Source organism: Lactuca saligna, chromosome 9 (genome assembly GCF_052625555.1).
Source record: "Lactuca saligna cultivar CGN05327 chromosome 9, ASM5262555v1, whole genome shotgun sequence".
Classification (NCBI taxonomy): domain Eukaryota; kingdom Viridiplantae; phylum Streptophyta; class Magnoliopsida; order Asterales; family Asteraceae; genus Lactuca; species Lactuca saligna.
The window spans coordinates 4,759,763-4,780,079 of NC_136425.1; the positions used below are offsets into that span (position 1 = coordinate 4,759,763).

Below are 20,317 nucleotides of genomic sequence, written 5' to 3' on the forward strand. Positions count from 1 at the left end.
GACTTACGCTGGGTGTAATCCCAGTACGCGCAGCGTAGGGGTCGAGCATTCCCGATATCTCACATGGTAGCTGAGTACGCCCAACGTAGAGAGCTGGTATGCGCAGCGTACTCCCTGCTGTTGAATTTTGGTTGGCTTTTAGGGTTTTGGTCAACGTGTGGACTATTAAGCCCATGGAGGGGTAAAATGGTCTTTTACCCTTCTGTGAGTGTATGGAAGGCTAGACTGGTGATTCGAGTTCGAGGTTGTCTAATTCCTACGAGGTGAGTCTTCTCACTATACTTACTATGAGTGGTATCTACGAGTGACCGGAGGGTCTTATGTGTTTACTTGAGTTATGCATCTTGTCTGCATGATATATATGATATATTATGTGTTATTGAGACTGGACCGGAGGGTCCAACGAGTCGGGAAACCAAAGGGTCCACACTGAGACCGGACCGGAGGGTCCAACGAGCTGTGAGACCGAAGGGTCCTCACTGAGACCGGACTGGAGGGTCCAACGAGCTATAGCCATGAGAGGCATATTAATCTTCGTGCTTACCATGTGATGTTATGCATTTCAGATACTTCTCGGGATCACGGGAAGGCGTTGGCTTGATTGTACACACACATTAGAGATGAAGTTATGATTAAGAGGATCCTGGCGTTTTGATATAAACAGTTTTTGGTTATGAGATTTGATGTTTTGACATTGTGACATTTTGAGATTTTATTAATGTGATAAATGTGTTTTTAAATTGAAAATTTTGGTTTGAAAATTTATGTCGTTACAAATGGACTTGGTGGAGTCAAGGCAATTCTTAAGGAAAGTATGTATAGATGTGGAAGGTAGTATGGGCTCGTACTACTGAAAGTAGATGATTCATACTCGAATCAAGTAAGGCTGAGATGAAACCAGGTAACTTGTAGTATTTGAGATCCCTCAAGTTATGTTTAGTATTCTGATGTTTGTTATAATGTGTTTTTCAAATGGTGGATTTACGCCCTAGACTAGTAGTTGGCAGTTCAGGTGCCGATGAGGGATCAGGCTCAGGCTATGGAGCTGAACAGCTAGACAAGCAGACTAGGGAGTTCATCTCCTCAGAGATAACATGCAACATGATGGGTTTTAGGTAAAACAAATAAACTAGAAAACAATTCCTAAGTTCACATGCAACCTACTTTGGATCTATGTTTTAACTATTGAACATATAGCTTTGAATTGCAAAACAAGAACCCTAGAGGAGAGAGGCTATTTTTGAAAATAACTAACTAGGGTTTAAGAGTTACATACCTTTCAATTGTTTTAGTAAACAATTGATAATCCTCTTGAACTTGATCTTCTTGGAAGCCTAGCACCACAAATGTAATGCCTCTAATGGAATCACACCCAAGAACTAGCAAGAAGGAAACTTGAAGGAGAGATGGTAGGGTATGCAAAAATCGGCCTAGGGTTTCTTCCAAGGTAGGAGCGACCAATTTTGAGAGCCAAGAGGCTCCTTATATAGCTGAGGGATCTAGGGTTTAGGGAAAACCCTAATGTTCCTTTGCTTGGGGCCTAAGCTTATCCAAAGGCCTTATCCAAGCCCCTTGGACGAAATCATTAGGGTTTCCCCTATAGATTTCGTCCACCCCCTCCCAAGGAGGTTCTGGAACCTTCCACTCAACTATTAGATAATTGCAAACTAGTCCCTGCACTTTATAATTAATACATTTAACCCCAAAATTAATTCTAATTAATTTCTGGCCAACTATTAATTAAACATTATGATTTCTAATCAATATATTAATATTTTAACATATTAATAAATCATTTATATTAATTTATTAATCTTATAATAAATCAATATCTCTCCTTTCATAATTTCCATGTCTAGTTGCCAGGTTTGAGGGCAACCCAAAAGGACTGTGTTGCTATCAATTCAAGTACATACCAATTATAGTTATGGGCTTAGACACCTAATCCAACAGTCTCCCACTTGGATAAGTCTATAACTATAATTGCTAGTATGACTTCTAAATTTGACCAGCAAATTGTAGCTTCCAAAAGCTGCTGCCGAACTCTGACCCAGTCAGTTACGTGTCCTAAGATATGTGATCACATGACCCTTCGTTCTACTAGATACCTAGACATAAGACATGGAATACAATCAATCTCTTTGTCCATAATCTATGTTTCCCGATTTCTGATTTGTGATGATATAGGACTTCTAATCAAACACATCAATTTAGTCCTGGCTGGGCCCAACACAAAATTCAACACCAAATCATCGAGGGGCTCACGTATATTGCTTTCCTCGTTAGGGCAAAAGGAACGAATAAACATTGACTCATATGCTTGTATCTTTTACTCATTAAACCATACATGACGATACGTTTTATAACACCAAGTTACTGATGCGTTTTCGTATCACCAATGTATAGCCGAATTGCAAATTACAACTCATATATCTCTGTTTCAAGATCATAGATATTATTGTCTCAACATTACTCATGATGAATTCCATGAAGTAATACTCTGAGCGTGGGTTTATCCAATACTCAAATCTCACTCTTTAAGTACTCATGAACATTGCAACAATTCTATTGTTATGTCTATCCTTAGACAATCCGCAATCCAATTCATGACAGTTTTAATTCACTACTTACTTCCAAACGTACGAGCGACTGTGGAGTTTGAACAATCATATTATTCGGGAAGTTAAACATGCAAAATATGAAATACAATAATAAACAATTGACAAAAGGCAGTAATCAAACTCATAAATAATACTTTATTATTTAATCACCAAAAGTCAATTACATTTATTTTGTAACAAGTTTCTGAACCAAACTAATCTAACCACTAAAACTAATATCATCTTTCAGCCCAATGCTTCGAGCATGCTGAATATGCTTAGCCCTACTCAGACCCTTTGTGAGGGGGTCTGCTGGGTTATCTTCAGATGACACCCTCTTTACAACAAGATGGCCTTCTTCTACTCTATGCCTGATGAAATGGTACTTTCTGTCGATATGTTTTGTCTTACCATGGTCTTTGGGTTCCTTAGTTAAGGAAACCGCTCCCTCATTATCGCGGAACAGTTCCATGGGCTCCTGGATGATTGGAACAACTCTGAGATCCCCGATGAAGTTCCTTAACCAAACTGCTTCTTTAGACGCTTCACTCGCTGCTATGTACTCTGATTCACAAGTAGAATCAGCCACCGTATCTTGCTTGGAACTTTTCCAAGTAACTGCTCCTCCATTCAGTAGAAATACCCAGCCAGATTGAGAACGGAAGTTATCTCTATCCGTTTGAAAACTGGCATCACTGTAACCATCTACTCTCAAAGTATCATTTCCACTAAGTACAAGGACCCAGTACTTCATTCTTCGCAAATACTTGAGTATATTCTTTACTGCTATCCAATGAGCTCTACCTGGGTTTCCCTGATAGCGACTAACCATGCTCAAAGCAAAGGCCACATCAGGGCGAGTACATGTCATAGCATACATGATCGATCTGACAGCGGAAGCATAAGGTACATGACTCATGTCAGCTATTTCCTCATTTGTACTAGGGCATTGAGTCTTACTCAATTTTGTGTTGCTCTGGTTAGGTAGCTCTCCCTTCTTGTAATTTTCCATACTAAACCTCTTTAGTACCTTATCCAAGTATGTGCTCTGACTAAGTCCAATTAGTCTCTTCTTTCTATCTCTCAATATCCTAATCCCAAGAATATAGGTGGCTTCTCTAAGGTCTTTAATGGCAAAACACTTTCCAAGACAAGACTTAACTTCGTTCAAGGTTGGAATGTCGTTACCAATGAGTAATATGTCATCGACATATAACACCAGAAAAGTTACTATACTCCCACTAGCCTTGATATACACACAAAACTCATCTTCACTTCTAGAGAAACCAAACTCTTTGACTTTCTCATTGAAGCAAAGATTCCAGCCGCGAGATGCTTGTTTTAACCCATAAATGGATTTCTCAAGCTTACACACTCTATTGGGAAACTTTACATCAACAAAACCCTCTGGATAATTCATATAAACATCCTCAGCCAGCTTCCCATTAAGGAAAGCAGTCTTGACATCCATCTGCCAGATTTCATAGTCATGAAAGGCAGCTATGGCGAGCAATATCCTGATAGATTTAATCTTGGCTACTGGCGAGAAGGTTTCATCATATTCAACCCCTGGGGTTTGTGTGAAACCTTTCGCAGCCAATCTAGCCTTGAATGTGTGTACATTCCCATCAATGTCTTTCTTCTTCTTGAAGATCCATTTGCACCCAACTGTTTTACGACCCGGTGCATTATCAACCAAATTCCAAACTTGGTTGTCATACATGGACTTCATCTCGCTGTCCATTGCCTCCTTCCACTTGGAAGCCTCTGGGCCTGCCATTGCTTTCTTATAAGAGTCTGGTTCATCTAAATTCACCAGTCCCCTATCACTGATGAATGTGTCACCGTCTGAAGTAATATGAAAACCATACAACTCAGGTGGCACACTCACCCTAGTGGATCTTCGAAGAGGTAATTATTTATCAACTGGTTCAACAGGAACTGTTTCCTCTAGTTGAGTGCTAGTGTCATATAAGGTTCCTTCAGTAGTTGACTCTTGAATCTCTTCAAGGTCAATGGTACTCCCACTGTCCTCTTTGAATATGAGCTCTCTTTCTAGAAAGACTCCTCTTCGAGCTACAAAAACCACGTTCTCACTAGGTCTGTAGAACAAATATCCAAAAGAATGTTTTGGGTAACCAATGAAAACACATTTCTCACTTCTTGATGCTAGCTTGTCGTGAGTCTCTCATCTTATGAAAGCTTCACAACCCCAGACTTTAATATGTGCTAACGAGGGAACTTTCCCTGTCCACATTTCGTGAGGTGTTTTGGCAACCTTCTTTGTTGGGACAAGATTTAGGATGTGGGAGGTTGTTTCTAAGGCATAACCCCATAAATGAATTGGAAGTGGAGCACGACTCATCATAGAATGAACCATGTCTAACAAGGTTCAATTACGCCTCCCGGCCACACCATTTAACTATGGTGTCCTAGGAGGAGTCAATTGTGAGACTATCCTACATTCCTTTAGATAGTCGTTGAACTCAATGCTAAGATACTCTCCGCCTCTATAGGATCTAAGTATCTTTATTTTCTTGCCTAATTGATTTTCGACCTCATGTTTAAACTCTTTGAACTTTTCAAAGGTTTCTAACTTATGTTTGATTAAGTATACATAACCATATCTACTATAATCATCAGTGAAAGTCATATAAAATCGATTAGCATCTCTTGTGGATGATCTGAAGGGTCCACAAACATCTGTATGTATGAGGTCCAACAAACCTTCACCTCTTTCACAAGACCCTCTGAATGGTGATTTTGTCATCTTTCCTAAAAGACAAGATTCACACACATCATCTGATTTTAGGTCAAATGATTCTAGCACTCCATCCTTTTGGAGTTCGACTATGTGTTTCTTGTTAATGTGTCCAAGACGACAATGCCACAAGCATGAATTTTCTACACTATTAGACAAGTCAATATTAAACACACTATTTCCTAAGCTATCAACACAAGTCACTATTTCATAAACACCATCACAAGGTAAAGCTTTAAACACAAAAACACCATTCTTATAAACAAAAATTGAACCATTCAAATCATTAAAAGAATACTTAAAACCTTGTTTGAACAATGCATGAAAGGAAATAATGTTTCTCGTCATCTCAGACGAATAGCAACAATTCAATAAATCTAATCTAACATCATTACTAAGAAAAAGTTGATAAACTCCGATCTTGGTCACTGGTGAAGACTTCTTGTTTCCCATGATCAAGTTTATCCTTCCTCACTCTATCTCCTCACTTTCCTTTAGCCCCTGCAAATCATAACAGGTGTGAAAACCACATCCTGTATCAAGGACCCATGAACGAGAAGATAATGAGTTATTAGAAGAAATAGTGTAAATACCTGCCGAAGATGGCTTCACTTTGCCATCTTTGATATCCTGCATTTATTATGGGCAGGTTCTCTTCAAATGCCCTTTTTGATTGCAATAAAAGCAAATAACATCTTTTGGATCATAAACATGGGGAATGGTAGCATTGGGCTTGGCCTTTGGGCCACTGCTAGATGACCCAACTTGGACCTTTCCCTTCCAGTTTTGCTTAGGAGGACCTTTCCTTTTTTTCTCCTTTCCCTATCCAATAGCTAAGATAGGAGAACTCGCAGGAGTGGAGGCTATACTTTTACCCTTCATCCCTGCTTCAGCAGTCTACAACAAGTTGTGAAATTGGGCTAGTATCTGCTCAATGTTGTTCAAATGGTAAGTTAGGTTAAACTGACCATAACAATCGGGTAATGAGTTCAAGACCATGTCAATGGCCAATTCCTCATCAAAGTGAATGTTGAGCTTGACCAAACGCTCTATGTAGCGTTGCATTCTTTGCACATGAGATACAACCGACTCCCCTTCTTTCATCTTGCAAGCCATGAGTGACTTGACTACTTCAAACTTTTCTTGACGAGCTCGCTTATGGTACTTTTCCATAAGGTCCTTGTTCATCTCAAAAGGCCACTAGTCCTCATAGTACCTTTTGCAGTTCTGGGGACATGGTTGCGACCATGATACATGCCACTTTGGTAGCATCATCATAGTGCTTCTTGTAGGCAACATACTCTTCGGGAGTGCCTTTGGATTCATCAAGTTCTTTGAGCTCCTTTTCAAGGATATATTCTTTGTCCTCAAATCGAAACGCCATTTTGATGTTACACATCCAATCGTTATAGTTAGAGCCATCCATAACGACTTTGGAGCAAATGTTGAGTAAAGAGAAGTTGTGGCTGGAGGATGATGAAACAGAAGTGTTTCCAGGAGTAGACATCTGAGAAGAAGATAGTTTTAGTTAGATTTTAAGACACCTTAATATAGTAACCAAAAAATACAATATCAAGGTAAGGCTCCAACTATGATGATTCACAACTTAGAAATGGGATGCCGAGATCCAAGTGTAAATTTCATAAATGTAGGTGAATGACGATTCACCAATTCCACCATAAGACGAACCAAACAAAGTGAAATTGCTAATTCCTTTTGAGATACACTGAACTATTTAATGGCATGTTTTGATCTCGGATTATGCTCTTCTATTTGTGACTGGGATACCGAGGATCACAAACAAGATGTGAATAACCATGCAAATGTGCTTGGTAACCTCATTGTCTTTATCATTAACTATTGATGTGCCGGTAAACCACACACGCTCTATCAAAATGATAATTATGAGATACCCATTACTACTCTTTATTAGTGCCTATTAGTGTGCTAGTAAACCACACACACTCCACTAACGACCAATAAAGCAGAATGTGCAATTTCATGGACTAGCATACTTTTCACATTTTTTTCTAAAGTAACTAGAGTTGGGATTTTTGTAAAATAATGTTCTAGTACTTTCTTTAATAACATTATAATTTTAATGAGATGTAGTTGTCATATCAAATCCGTTCTGCTAACGACCCTCCACTAATCAAGGAAGCGGTGGGTGAGAGTGGACACCCATTCAACTACCATTTTATAGACAGTTTCCTTATACCCCCTTATAGACTAGCTTCGTGAATGAGGTATACTAGCGATTTGACTGACCATATTCTTATACATATATAATATTTAACTTTTAACTATAATACATATATAAGGTGTGTTTTAAACTTTTTAAAACTTTAAGGTTTATATAAATTTCGAAAATTAAACAATTAATTTTAAATTAAAAATAAACCAAAAAACTAGATTTAATAATTATCTATTAATTAACTTTTAATTAATTTATTAAATCTTGTATGGATTATCTAATCAAATTAAACAATTAATTTAATCCTAATCCTTATCTTTCTAGATTTCGAAAATTAGGGTAAAGGATAATTTCCTTATTTTTCTCAATTATCCAATTAGGAAATAATTATCCAATAAAGCGATAATTATCCAAAATAAGATAAAACCCTAAAATAAGAAGAAATTTTTGAAATTCAAGGGAGGAGGCTAGGGTTTTCCAAAAACCTAACCCTAATTTCGATTAGGGTTCATGGAGGATAGGGTTTTTTTCGAAAAACCCTTTGAACCAAAAACCCTAAAAACGAAACCATGGCCTTTTAGGGTTTAATAACTATAAACCCTAATTTACAATTCAACTATTATAACAATTTAATTTAAAACAAAAACAATGGCTCTGATACCACTGATGGGTTTTAGGTAAAACAAATAAACTAGAAAACAATTCCTAAGTTCACATGCAACCTACTTTCGATCTATGTTTTAACTATTGAACATATAAATTTGAATGGGAAAACAATAACCCTAGAGGAGAGAGGCTATTTTCGAAAATAACTAACTAGGGTTTAAGAGTTACATACCTTTCAATTGTTATAGTAAACAATTGATAATCCTCTTGAACTTGATCTTCTTGGAAGCCTAGCACCACAAATGTAATGCCTCTAATGGAATCACACCCAAGAACTAGCAAGAAGGAAACTTAAAGGAGAGAGGGTAGGGTATGCAAAAATCGGCCTAGGGTTTCTTCCAAGGTAGGAGTGACCAATTTTGAGAGCCAGGAGGCTCCTTATATAGCTGAGAGATCTAGGGTTTAGGGAAAACCCTAATGTTCCTTTGCTTGGGGCCTAAGCTTATCCAAAGGCCTTATCCAAGCCCCTTGGACGAAATCATTAGGGTTTCCCTTATAGATTTCGTCCACCCCCTCCCAAGGAGGTTCTGGAATCTTCCACTCAACTATTAGATAATTGCAAACTAGTCCCTGTACTTTATAATTAATACAGTTAACCCCAAAATTAATTCTAATTAATTTCTGGCCAACTATTAATTAAACATTATGTTTTATAATCAATATATTAATCTTATAACATATTAATAAATCATTTATATTAATTTATTAATCTTATAATAAATCAATATCTCTCCTTTCATAATTTCCTTGTCCGGTTGCTAGGTTTGAGGGCAACCCAAAAAGATTGTGCTGCTATCAGTTCAAGTACATACCAATTATAGTTATGGGCTTAGACACCTAATCTAACACAACATACTAGACCGGAATCCTGTGATCTTTGGCACAATCAAGGAGGGCATTCTTGAGCTTTTGGAGGAGAGGTGGAGTGCTTTCCGCATTGAGGTGGCGGCCATGATGGGGTCGCGCACAGTGACTTTTAGGGAGTTCAGGGCTTGTGGAGCTCCCGACTATCATGGGGCTCGGGACCCCATTGCGAGTACCAGATGGTTGGCGGATGTCGCCAACACATTCCGCACCAGCAAATGTCCCGAGGGTGATAAGGTCTGACTTGCATCCTGTCTTCTGAAGGACGGAGCACATGATTGGTCGGAGGAGGTCGGACGAGCCATTGGTGATGATACAGTGTTGGATGCAATGACCTGGAGTGATTTCATGACCAGGTTCAGGGTCGCGTTCGCACCTGTTATTGAGGTGCAGTAGCTTGCTAGGGAGTTCCAGGATCTCGAGCAGACGAGAGAGACGGTGGCAGAGATTACCGCCAAGTTTAGGGAGAGGGCCCTTCTTGTTCCACAATATGTGGCAGACGAGGAGATGAAAAAGGTTCGATACCATGAGATACCGAGGAGTGATATCAGATACTCAGTGAGTCGGTCCAGCTTCAACACGCTGGAGGATATGATAGTGAGGGATCGTGAGATGGAGATTGATTTAAAGATGGAGAGGAAGAGGAAGCCAGAGGCAGTGTCTGGTACGAAGGGATCGGGCAAGAATCCCAAGGTAGATTCCCGAGGGAAGGGCCAGCAGGGCCGAGGCCGTTGTGGCAAGTGCGGCAGGGGGCATGAGGATTGAGGGGCTGTGTAGGATGGGTAGTTCGGGTTGCTTCAAGTGCGGCCGAACTGGACATGTTCGTAGGGATTTTACTGCTAGTACCACCACCACTACAACATCTGATCTGATTTGCTTTCGGTACAATCAGAGGGGACACAAGAAAGTCCAGTGTCAGAGTCTAGCATCAACAGGACAGGTGGTGGCACCTGCTCCTACCACTTTGAGGATTACAGACGGCAGTTTAGGGTTGGGCTGAGGCGCCGGCGGCGAAGGGCAGAGCCTTCTAGTTGACAGCAGAGGAAGCACGTGTAGCCCCTAATGTGGTTACAGGTATGTATCTTCTCCATTATATCTTTATTATTTTTGATTATTACTAATGTTTGTGTGTTTGTTTATAGGATCGTTCTTAGTAAACGACATATCAGCTATGGTACAATTTGATTCGGGGGCTACCCGATCTTTTGTGTCGCCCGCACTTAGCAAGCGATTTAGTAGAGCTCCGAGGGAGCTAGATTGCCCACTTGATGTAGAGATAGAAGATGATAGGACCGTCAGGGTTGCGAGGGTTCACAGAGGATGTATGCTACAGTTATTCGATCAACAGTTTTCAGTGGATCTGGTTCTAATTCCTTTGCGCGGGAATAAGGTTATAGTGGGTATGGATTGGTTGAGCCCCAATAGGGAAGTGATTGATTACGAGTAGCAGCTAGTGAGGGTTCTTACTCCTAGTGGAGGGAGAGTTAGTGATTCAGGGTGAGAAGCCGCAACATGGGTTGACTCTATGTTCAGCAGCGAGAGCTAGGCACTACCTTCAGCAGGGGTGCGCAGGTTATATCACCTATGTTATGGATACCCGGGATAAGGGTAAGGCGGCAGTAGACAATGTACCGATAGTGCAAGAGTACCCGGACGTATTCTCAGAGGATCTTCCTAGGATACCTCCAGAGAGGCAGGTTGAGTTTAGGACTGACCTAGTCCCTGGTGCAAATCCGATAGCCAAAGCACCGTATCGGATGGCTCCTCTCGAGATGCAAGAGTAGTCTACGCAACTACAAGAGCTACTAGACAAGGGTTTTATCAGACCGAGTAGTTCGCCATGGGGAGTCTCGATCATGTTTGTGAAGAAGAAGGATGGATCACATCGCATGTGCATAGACTACTGGAAGCTGAAGTGAAGAATCGTTATCCACTTCCAAGGATAGATGATATATTTGACCAACTTCAGGGAGCATCTTGGTTCTCCAAGATTGATCTATGGTCAGGGTATTTCCAAATGCGATTCAGGGATGATGATGTGCAGAAGACAAATTTTAGGACTCGCTATGGTCATTATAAGTTTGTGGTGATGCCGTTTGGGCTCACCAATGCTCCAGCCGTGTTCATGGACCTCATGAACCACGTGTGCAGACCGATGTTGGATCGGTCTGTAAGAGTTTTCATTGACGATATCTTGGTTTACTCCAAGACTCAGGAGCAGCATGAGGAGCACCTAAGACAGGTGTTGGAGACATTGAGGAGGGAGATACTTTTCGCAAAATTCTCCAAGTGTGAGTTCTGGTTGAGCGAGGTGCAGTTCCTTGGGCATCTCGTCAACCAGAAGGGTATTCTGATCGATCCAGCCAAGATAGAGGTCGTGATGCAGTGAGACATTCAGAGGTGTCCAACTGAGATTCATAGTTTCTTGGGAGTGTGGGGGGGGGGGGAGGGCTGTTAGACAGCGGAGTGTGGGTAGGGCCCAAATCTCCTAGATAGCATAGTGTGGATGGGGCCCAAATCTCCATGAGAGTGGGTGGGATTCGTATCTCCTAGTTGCATGATATTTGTATGGTATGTGGTAGTTTGGGGAACTCACTAAGCTTCGTGCTTACAGTTTTCAGTTTTAGTTACATGTACTTTCACTAACATGGGGAAGGGCTCGGGATGATCGCATGGCACACATGATAGTTTCAGCCTGGGATGCAGAGACTCTAATATTTTTATCATATGGTTTTGTCACAGTAACTTATATGATGTTTTGAGATACATGATACATGATTTTCTTTGTGATTATAGATGATTTATGGTTTTATATTAAGTTTCAAAACAAAATTTTTGGATTGTATTTTTGGGATGTTTCAAGTTGGTATCTGAGCCTTGGTTTGAGGTATTCGGGCACACTCTCGGGTGTGTCTGAACTCAAACTAAGGATATGGTATGAAAAATTTTCAAAATAAAATCATTTTTGCGAAAGAATTTTAAAAGAGAAATTTTTTTTGAAAAGAGAAAAGGGGGTGGTGCATGCAATCAGCCGAACTCAAGTAAGTACTCCCAAATTACCCATACAAGTTTAAGATATGATTATCAGCTTTATGAGAACTGCATGCTAGATTAGGACTAAGGATATTGGAAGGATGCCTTATGTGTCTGTTATATGTGTATTAGCTTTATGAGAACTGCATGATAGTACAGTTTAGTCAGGGATAGCCTGAGAAGTATATGCTTGATTATGTGCAATCAATGCTCGAATGTTGCTTGCTTTGTGCTTTTAGGAGTTCTAGTTGTCTTTTACTAACTACTAAACGAATATGTTAAGTTACATATTACAAGGACTAAATAATTTCATATGGTTAGGTCTAGCTCTATCTCGTAGCTCTTGTTTGAGTCCAACCGTTGTAGGGTAGGATCTCTCATTCGAAGAACTATCTAGTCTGAGTGATATGTAATAGTATTCGCGAGCTAGTTAGGGGAAGATATCATGGACTTCTTATGCAACTGATAGCGAAGAGTGGGGTGGTAATTACCCTAGGACAAGCCTAGGATGAGAGTAGCGTGTGAAGCAGTATTAGTAGAAGGGACTTGGTGGAGTCAAGGCAGTTCTTGAGGAAAGTACGGATAGATGTGGGAGGTAGTATGGGCTCGTACTACTAAAAGCAGAGGATCCGTACACGAATCAAGGAAGGTTGAGATAGAGGTCGTGATGCAGTGGGAGATTCCGAGGTCTCCAACTGAGATTCGGAGTGTGGATGATTTATGGTTTTATATTAATTTTCAAAAAGAAAATTTTGGAGTCTCTGAGTTTTAATAATGTTTTTGGGAACAATGGTTATGTAAACACTTTTTTAGTAAATAGGTTGTTTTTTAAAAGTTTAAATTGTTTGTGATTTCTGAATGCAACAAATGGGGTGTTATAGATTACTCAATCTTGTTTGTATTCCATGACACCAGATGAAGATTACATTATTGATTTTTTAGGAGGATGATTCAATGAGGATGTGGTGGTTGCCCTGATGGTTCGTCTGGACATGGATTCAAGATGGTTCCTTTAGTTGGGAGGATATTAGAGGATCTAGCCACCAGCAGGAAGCGGGAAGTGGAGCAATGTGATGAAGACATCAATTATTTTTAGCTCAGAAGATTTGAAGGCAATCCCAGAGGAAATGTCAAGGATTTCGAAGACCAGGTTTGCCTTTGGTTGGCACTCTTTAATTATCAATTTCCTACACAAAAAGTAATGTCTTTATGAATTCAATAATAATTTCAGTTGTAATTCAAAATTTTGAACATGTATATTGTATACTTGGAGCATGGTGTTGGTATTTACTATTTAGTAAGTAGGATCTCACAAGTTTAAACCCACGTATACATGGCCTCCCAACATATTTATTGACTTTGTATTTCGATGGTACTAGAGTTGTGGGTTGCAAACTATAGTTTTGTTAGCTTTTGGTCTATAACCCACCTATAGTTTCTCAACTTCAACTATCTTGTGAAGAACCTACACTTAACCATTGATGTATGAAGTCATAAAAGACAACTATGTGTAATTTGTCAACTACTTTCCAAGAAACAGTCAAAAATTAGTCTAATCACCTAAATTGCCACAAATTACGGAGATGCCACTCCGAAATTGGCACAATATCTATGAAGAAGTGATGTCATCATCAGAATGTTGTTTTGAAAAGAAAAAAAACTATAAAAAAACTGCAATCTACAAAACCGCTAGAACGACCATATCCACAACAAAAGAAAACTTTATATTGTAGCTTTCACCTTTATTGGTGTGTCTTAGGGGAGGGTGTGTTTGGACTTTAAAATACTAATTTTCTAGAAGATAGATGATGAAACGGTAAAGAGATATGATTTGTGGCAATATATTACCCATCCTAGGTATGATGAGTAAGTAGACAAAATAATCAAAGGGAAAGTCAAAATTATAAGATGGAGAAAAATTGTAAAACACATGTGGTAAGTGACCCAAAGTGTAACATTTGCAAAACTGTTGTGGCAAAATCCCAAATACACTAAAGTATATTGTTTCATAAGCTTTTGGGGATTAATATGTCAATATTAATAATGTTATTACGTTTATGTGTCCACACTTCTGCGTCCCATAGGGTAGTAGGAAAATAAACAACTCATAATGGATCGGTATTATAAAATAAGAGGGTTGTTTTCAAAATATGGCGAACTCACGCTTTAATGGCCTAAGTTACTTCCGTGCAATAGATTTGTTACCTTACACGCACTAGGTGTACATTAGCGTCAGCAACAATAGTAACCATTAACCAACTAAAGATTCATCTCTCTCTTCTTTGTCTCATTCTTCATCGGTTGCTATAAGAATGTGTCCGACCTTTCTAAAACGTCAAATCTCATTGTGGAATTTTTCAATTTATATGTTCAGTTCTATGTGCCGCTAAAGGGAGAGAAAATAAAGGATTCTGTTAGTGTTTTCGAACGTTGAAATCTAGTAAAACTGGAGAATTTGGGACGCTTTGATGTGATTGTGATCGGAGTCGACGTGGTAGGAGTTCGACTACATATCAAGCAGCTAAACGATATCAAAGAACTCTATTTATCGAGCAATTCTATTTCCTACACTACCATGGATCATCTCACGGTGAACCTCGAACAATCCGAGCAACTTACCTTGAATCTTACTATTCTCTGATTGATCATTGAATCAGAGAAATTATGGAAAGACGCAAAACCAGAAATCGGCTATAAAGTTTACTTCAAAACACAACAACTGGATTTAGGTTAGTAATGGTAGCACGATTTTTACGATACAGCTAGTGGAAACAACTGTATTTTACTAGAAAAGATCAAAGAGGGTCATGAACTTGAGTACACCATAGAAGCAGGATTTCCATCATTTGCAAGCTATGGCGAGCCTTATATATATGGAACACCGGCTTTGGGGTTCCCTCATCTTATCAAAGTTATTGTTCATGATGGGTAGGAATGCGATCCAGATAAGAGGACATAGGGGCTTGCTACAGAAGGGGCAACAATAGTTATCGGACACCTTAAATAATTGATCAAGTTAAGGTTTTGTGATAAAGTTGATTAGGAAGTTGGGCCAGTGATTACTCAGTCTTGTTTGTATTGCATGACAACAGATGAGGATTACATTATTGATTTTTTAGGAGGAGGGTTCATTGAGGATATGGTGGTTGTTGGTGGTTTCTCTGACCATGAGTTCAAGATGGCTCGTTTAATTGGGAGGATATTTGTAGATCTGGCTACTGGCGGGAAGGCGACGACAGAGCAACTTAGAAGACATCAAACATTTTAAGATCGGAAGACTTGAAGGCGATCCCAAAGTGAATTTCAAAGATTTTGAAGACCATATTCGACTTAGGTGGGTAGTCTTTAATTATCAAGTTTCTGCACAAAAAGTAGTGTCTTTGTGAAATTCAACAATAATTTCAATTGTGATTGAAAATTTTGAACACGTATATTGTATACATGGAGCATGATGTTGGTATTTACTGTTTAGTAAACATGATTTCACACATTTAAACCCACATATACATGGCCTCCCAACGTATTTGTTGACTTTGTATTTCGATGCTAGTAGAATTATGGGTTGCTACCTATAGTTTTGTTAACTTTTGGTCCATAATCCACCTATAGTTTCTCAACTTCAAATGTCTTGTGAAGAACCTACACTTAACCATTGATGTATGAAGTCATAAAAGACAACTATGTGTAATTCGTCAACTACTTTCCAAGAAATAGTCAAAAATTAGTCTAATCACCTAAATTGTCACAAATTACGGAGATGCCATTCTGAAATTGGCACAATATCTATGAAGAAATGATGTCATCATCATAATACCGTTTTGAAAAGAAAAAAAACTATAAAAAAACCGCACTCTACGAAACCTCTGGAAAGACAATATCCACAACAAAAGAAAACATTATACTGTAGTTTTCACCTTTATTGTTGTGTTTTGAGGGAGGATATGGAAAGACCATATCCACAACAAAAGAAAACTTTAAAATACTAAAAAACTTAGGTTTCAGTTCAATAAAATGGATATCAAGTTTTCTTTCACAATGAAAATGGTCTTTCTAAAGAGTTTTACAACAAACAATTTTAATAAAAAACACTTTTTCTAATAGAAAATCGAAGGGTATGTTTAGTTGTGGAAAACTGTTTCATTTTTCTAGAGAATGTTTTCAGAAAATATAACTAGGTTTTTGTAACACTCAGAATCAGAAAGACCAAGAAAAGAAAGGAAAACCTTAAGTCAAAGGGGTCAACTCGTCGAGTCCATAGGTGAACTCGACGAGTTGGAGCGGGTTCCGTGTCGGGATATAAGTGACCAACTCGGCGAGTCAGAAGGACTGAATCGGCGAGTCAGGTCTGGGTTGGGAAACCCTGATTTCCGGGCTTGGTGCCCTATTTAATCATCATTTCAAGCCTTCACCCCAGCCTCCATCACTCCCTTTACCTTCCCTCGAAACCCTAAGCCTCCCTTGTAGTACTCTCAAGCTTTCTTTGCCATTTGGGTGCTTAGAAGCAAAAAGGAAGAAAGAAACCTTGGGTGATTCAAGAAGTGGCAGTGGGCTCTGAGTTGGTGTGCTATTTCAGATCATTGGAAGGTATGGAGCTCATACCTTGGCTGTTATTCATTTAGATTCCCTTTCCTAGTTAGATTTTATCATTTTGGTCCATTTCCAAGGCCAATTCGTGTATTGTGCCTTTTTGAGCAAAGAGAACTTCAGATCTAGGGTTGTCTTGGCCCAAAAACCCATAAAGTATCAGTCTTTGGTGTGTTGGTGAAGCATGCTTGTCTCAAACCCTAGCCCTAGAGTGTTTTAGGCCTATAGCTCCTTGGGTTCACGTAAAGTTTGCAACTTTACGTGAAGTATGGACCTTAGAAGAGTGGATCTACAGTTTGGAGCCCCTGCATGGCTCGAAAAGCCACTATATGGATTAAGAACTGAAGCGACTCGACGAGTCACATGGGTGGACTCGGCGAGTTGTATGAAGATAGGCAGGAACTCGACGAGTTGGAAGAACAACTTGGCGAGTCTGTTGAAGATTGTCGTGGACTCGGCGAGTCTGTTCTTGGACTCGACGAGTTGGATCTCAAAACCTCAACCTTTTCTGGTTAAGACTTAGATCGGTGAGTTGAGTGGTGACTCAGTGAGTTGGATAGGATGAGACTCGGAGATCATTGAACTCGACGAGTTGAGGCGTATTGTGAGAGTTTCTGAGTATAAGGACTCAACGAGTCAACGGGTTGACTCGACGAGTAGAGTCAGACAGGAAGGTTGACTTTGACTAAGACTTTGACTTTGTCAAGAGTGGACTTAGTTGGCTTCTAGAGTTCAATTTGGATCTAAGTGATATATATTGATATTGGTAGCTCGGGGAGCTAGTGGAGCAGCGGTTCAGAGAATTGTCGGACAGCAACCAGAGGGTTACCAGCAAAGTCCAGCAATATAGGTGAGTTTCCCTTTTTGTGTGAATGGTTCTACGACCATAATGCCGACCCATGTAGTTATGAGTAGGAAGACCCGGGGGTTAGCCCCAGGCACTGTTTGCTATCATGATATTCAGGACCAAGGTCCAATGTCGGGTGGGTGCTCAAGCATTGGGTTGCATGATAGAGTATACTTGTTGTCTGTGTGATGCATGTATGTGCCTGGTAGGGAGGTGAGTGTGGGCGAGGTCCCGTATCTCACCAATAGCAGAGTATGGACGGTGTTCCATATCTCATTAGCAGCAGAGCATGAGTGAGGCCCGAGATAGGTATGGAGTGAGTGTGGGTGGGGGCCCGTATCTCACTTACAGTAGGAGCTTCGACAGGGTTCCATGACTCACTAGTAACAGGATATGGGCGAGGCCCAAGATAGACGAGGCCTTACACTACAAGAAAAAGAGCCTTTTACGATGCGCAAACCACGACACTCGTTGATTTATGCTACGCAAAAGAGAGTTACATTAAAAAAGTGTCATCTCTTCAAAAAATTTAAGGATTTAGGTCACGCATTATTGCGTGCCCTTAAATTAATGTCTAATGTAAAAAATAAAAAACACGGAGGGCACAAGTGCATCCTCTGTGAATGTCGTTTTATATTTTTTTTTATGAAACGCGGTTCTCCTTGAAGGGAAAATGAAATCCCAAATTTTTTAAACCCGCACCTTCTTTTCCCTCGTCTCCACCCCGGCCCTCACCCACATCCGCCGCCTCCAATCATCATTGCATCCTCTAGCCTCAGATTGCGCGTACTGATCATCTTATAACAAAATCGTTAGGGATCTAGGGTTTTTTCAAAAGGATGCTCTCTTTAAAGTTCGTTACATCTGCTCACTTCCGCTCACCTCTTACCTCCAGAGACCTCCGCTCAACTCTTCCCACTGGCGACCTCGAGCTTATTTCACCTCACCGAGACTGCGACGACTGATCAATTTTACAAGCCTTCGTTTAAGAGCCAACCATTTACGACTCCTCACGCTGACAATAATATGATTTAGGGATCGTTACATTATGCCTATGTCAAACTTACAAGGAGATTAAGGGCTTTGCGACTTATCCATGTCGCCATCTATGAACTAGTGAAGCCCTATATAGGTCCGATTCAGGCATCGTTTAAGGTATAGGTAGCCTTTCCTCCTCCACAAATCAACATGCAAGTTGTCTTCGTTGTTCCTCCCATCAGGTAAGTTGATGGTCGCTCATTCTCGACCATCTGTATTCTCTCTCTCTCTCTCTCTCTCTCTCGATAATTCATCCCCATTCTCCCTTTTCTGTTGAATACTGTTTCTCTGTTGAGAAAACTTCAAATGATTCCATAAATTAGAGGCTCACTGGAAGTCGATCTTATTTCCAAGAGATATGATGACAGGTTTCAAGAAAAAGATGGGACGAACCCTAAATCTTCAATCAATGCCCATTGATTCCAAAAGCTACCCCAAGTTTGTCCGAGAAATAGAAAAACATTTGATATTGCCCATTACTCTTCCGCAATTCGTCTCCTCGTCCTCCCACCCCCGCTGCTAGGTAAACCGAACCCTAAATCTTCAATCAATCATCCAACATTTAATGCTCATCCAGACCTTCTTCTATGACTTTTTCTTTTTCTATCCTAGCTAGGGTTCTTCAATGCCGCGTCATTTCTATATGCGTACATAGTTGTAAATGTAATATATGTTGAATTACGAAAAAAAACCCTAGTCTGTAGCGATTAAAGTTGAAAAAATTAAGTCACTTCAACATACAGGGAATTTGGGATCTAGAGGTATAACAGTTAGGCTAAATGTGTTGACTTTGTCTGATTAAGAAGGAACATGAGAGGAAGATTGAAGTTGTGGAAATAAGGATAGTGTGGTGGACATGCTGTGTGGGACAAGATACAAAATGCAATAATAAAAAATATTAGGGAGTGATTTTCCTCATTATTGTTGTCCCGTTATTTTCATTCAACTTTATTGCTTTGTATGTGCTTTTTTCTTTCTCCCCTCTATTCATCCTTGTGAGCTCACATTTTATATTCCAGAGGTCATCTGTGAAAGCATTCTATCTACCCTTGGGTGAAAATAAGACTGTGTACATCTTACCTCCCTCTTACCCCATTTATATAGGATTTGGGTTTACTTGTTGTTTGCCTTTAAGTTAATACTACATTGAGATATATTACATGCCTAATCAACTTTTCTCATGACATGCAGGTTGATGTTAATCTTCAAAAGTTTTTTACTTGGTATACGGATGGTATATATGACACTGAAGGGTGGCCTCAGATCCGAAAGCTGAAAGACTGGCCTCCATTAAATTCATTTGAAGAACGGTTGCCACGTCATGGTGTTGAATTCATCAGTTGCTTACCCTTTAAAGAGTACACACATCCACGTGATGGCTACCTTAATCTTGCAGTCAAATTGCCTGAAAAATCTTTGAAGCCAGATATGGGTCCTAAAACATATATAGCTTATGGTGTTTATGAAGAATTGAGATGATGTGTGTAAAACTCACTTAGTTTTAATCCTACTTTATTATCAAATAACACACAAAAGGCAGTGAACCTATCAATTGTGGTATAGCTAAATAAGCAGAGTATCGAACACAGGGAACGGAAAATTAAATTACAAACTAATTCTATCTAAGTTGATTAAGAAAATAGGGGTTTTTCTCTAGTTTTACAAGACTAGAAACTTACTAACTATAACTAATTAAAGACTAGAAAATGACAATTTAACTAGATTCAATA

The 20,317-nt window shown here is 39.6% G+C and overlaps 1 pseudogene; it reads left to right on the forward strand.

The window, feature by feature from the left end:
• The first annotated feature begins 9,697 nt into the window (after positions 1-9,697).
• On the forward strand, positions 9,698-20,066 carry LOC145014887 (putative sarcosine oxidase; annotated as a pseudogene).
• The last annotated feature ends 251 nt before the right edge of the window (positions 20,067-20,317 follow it).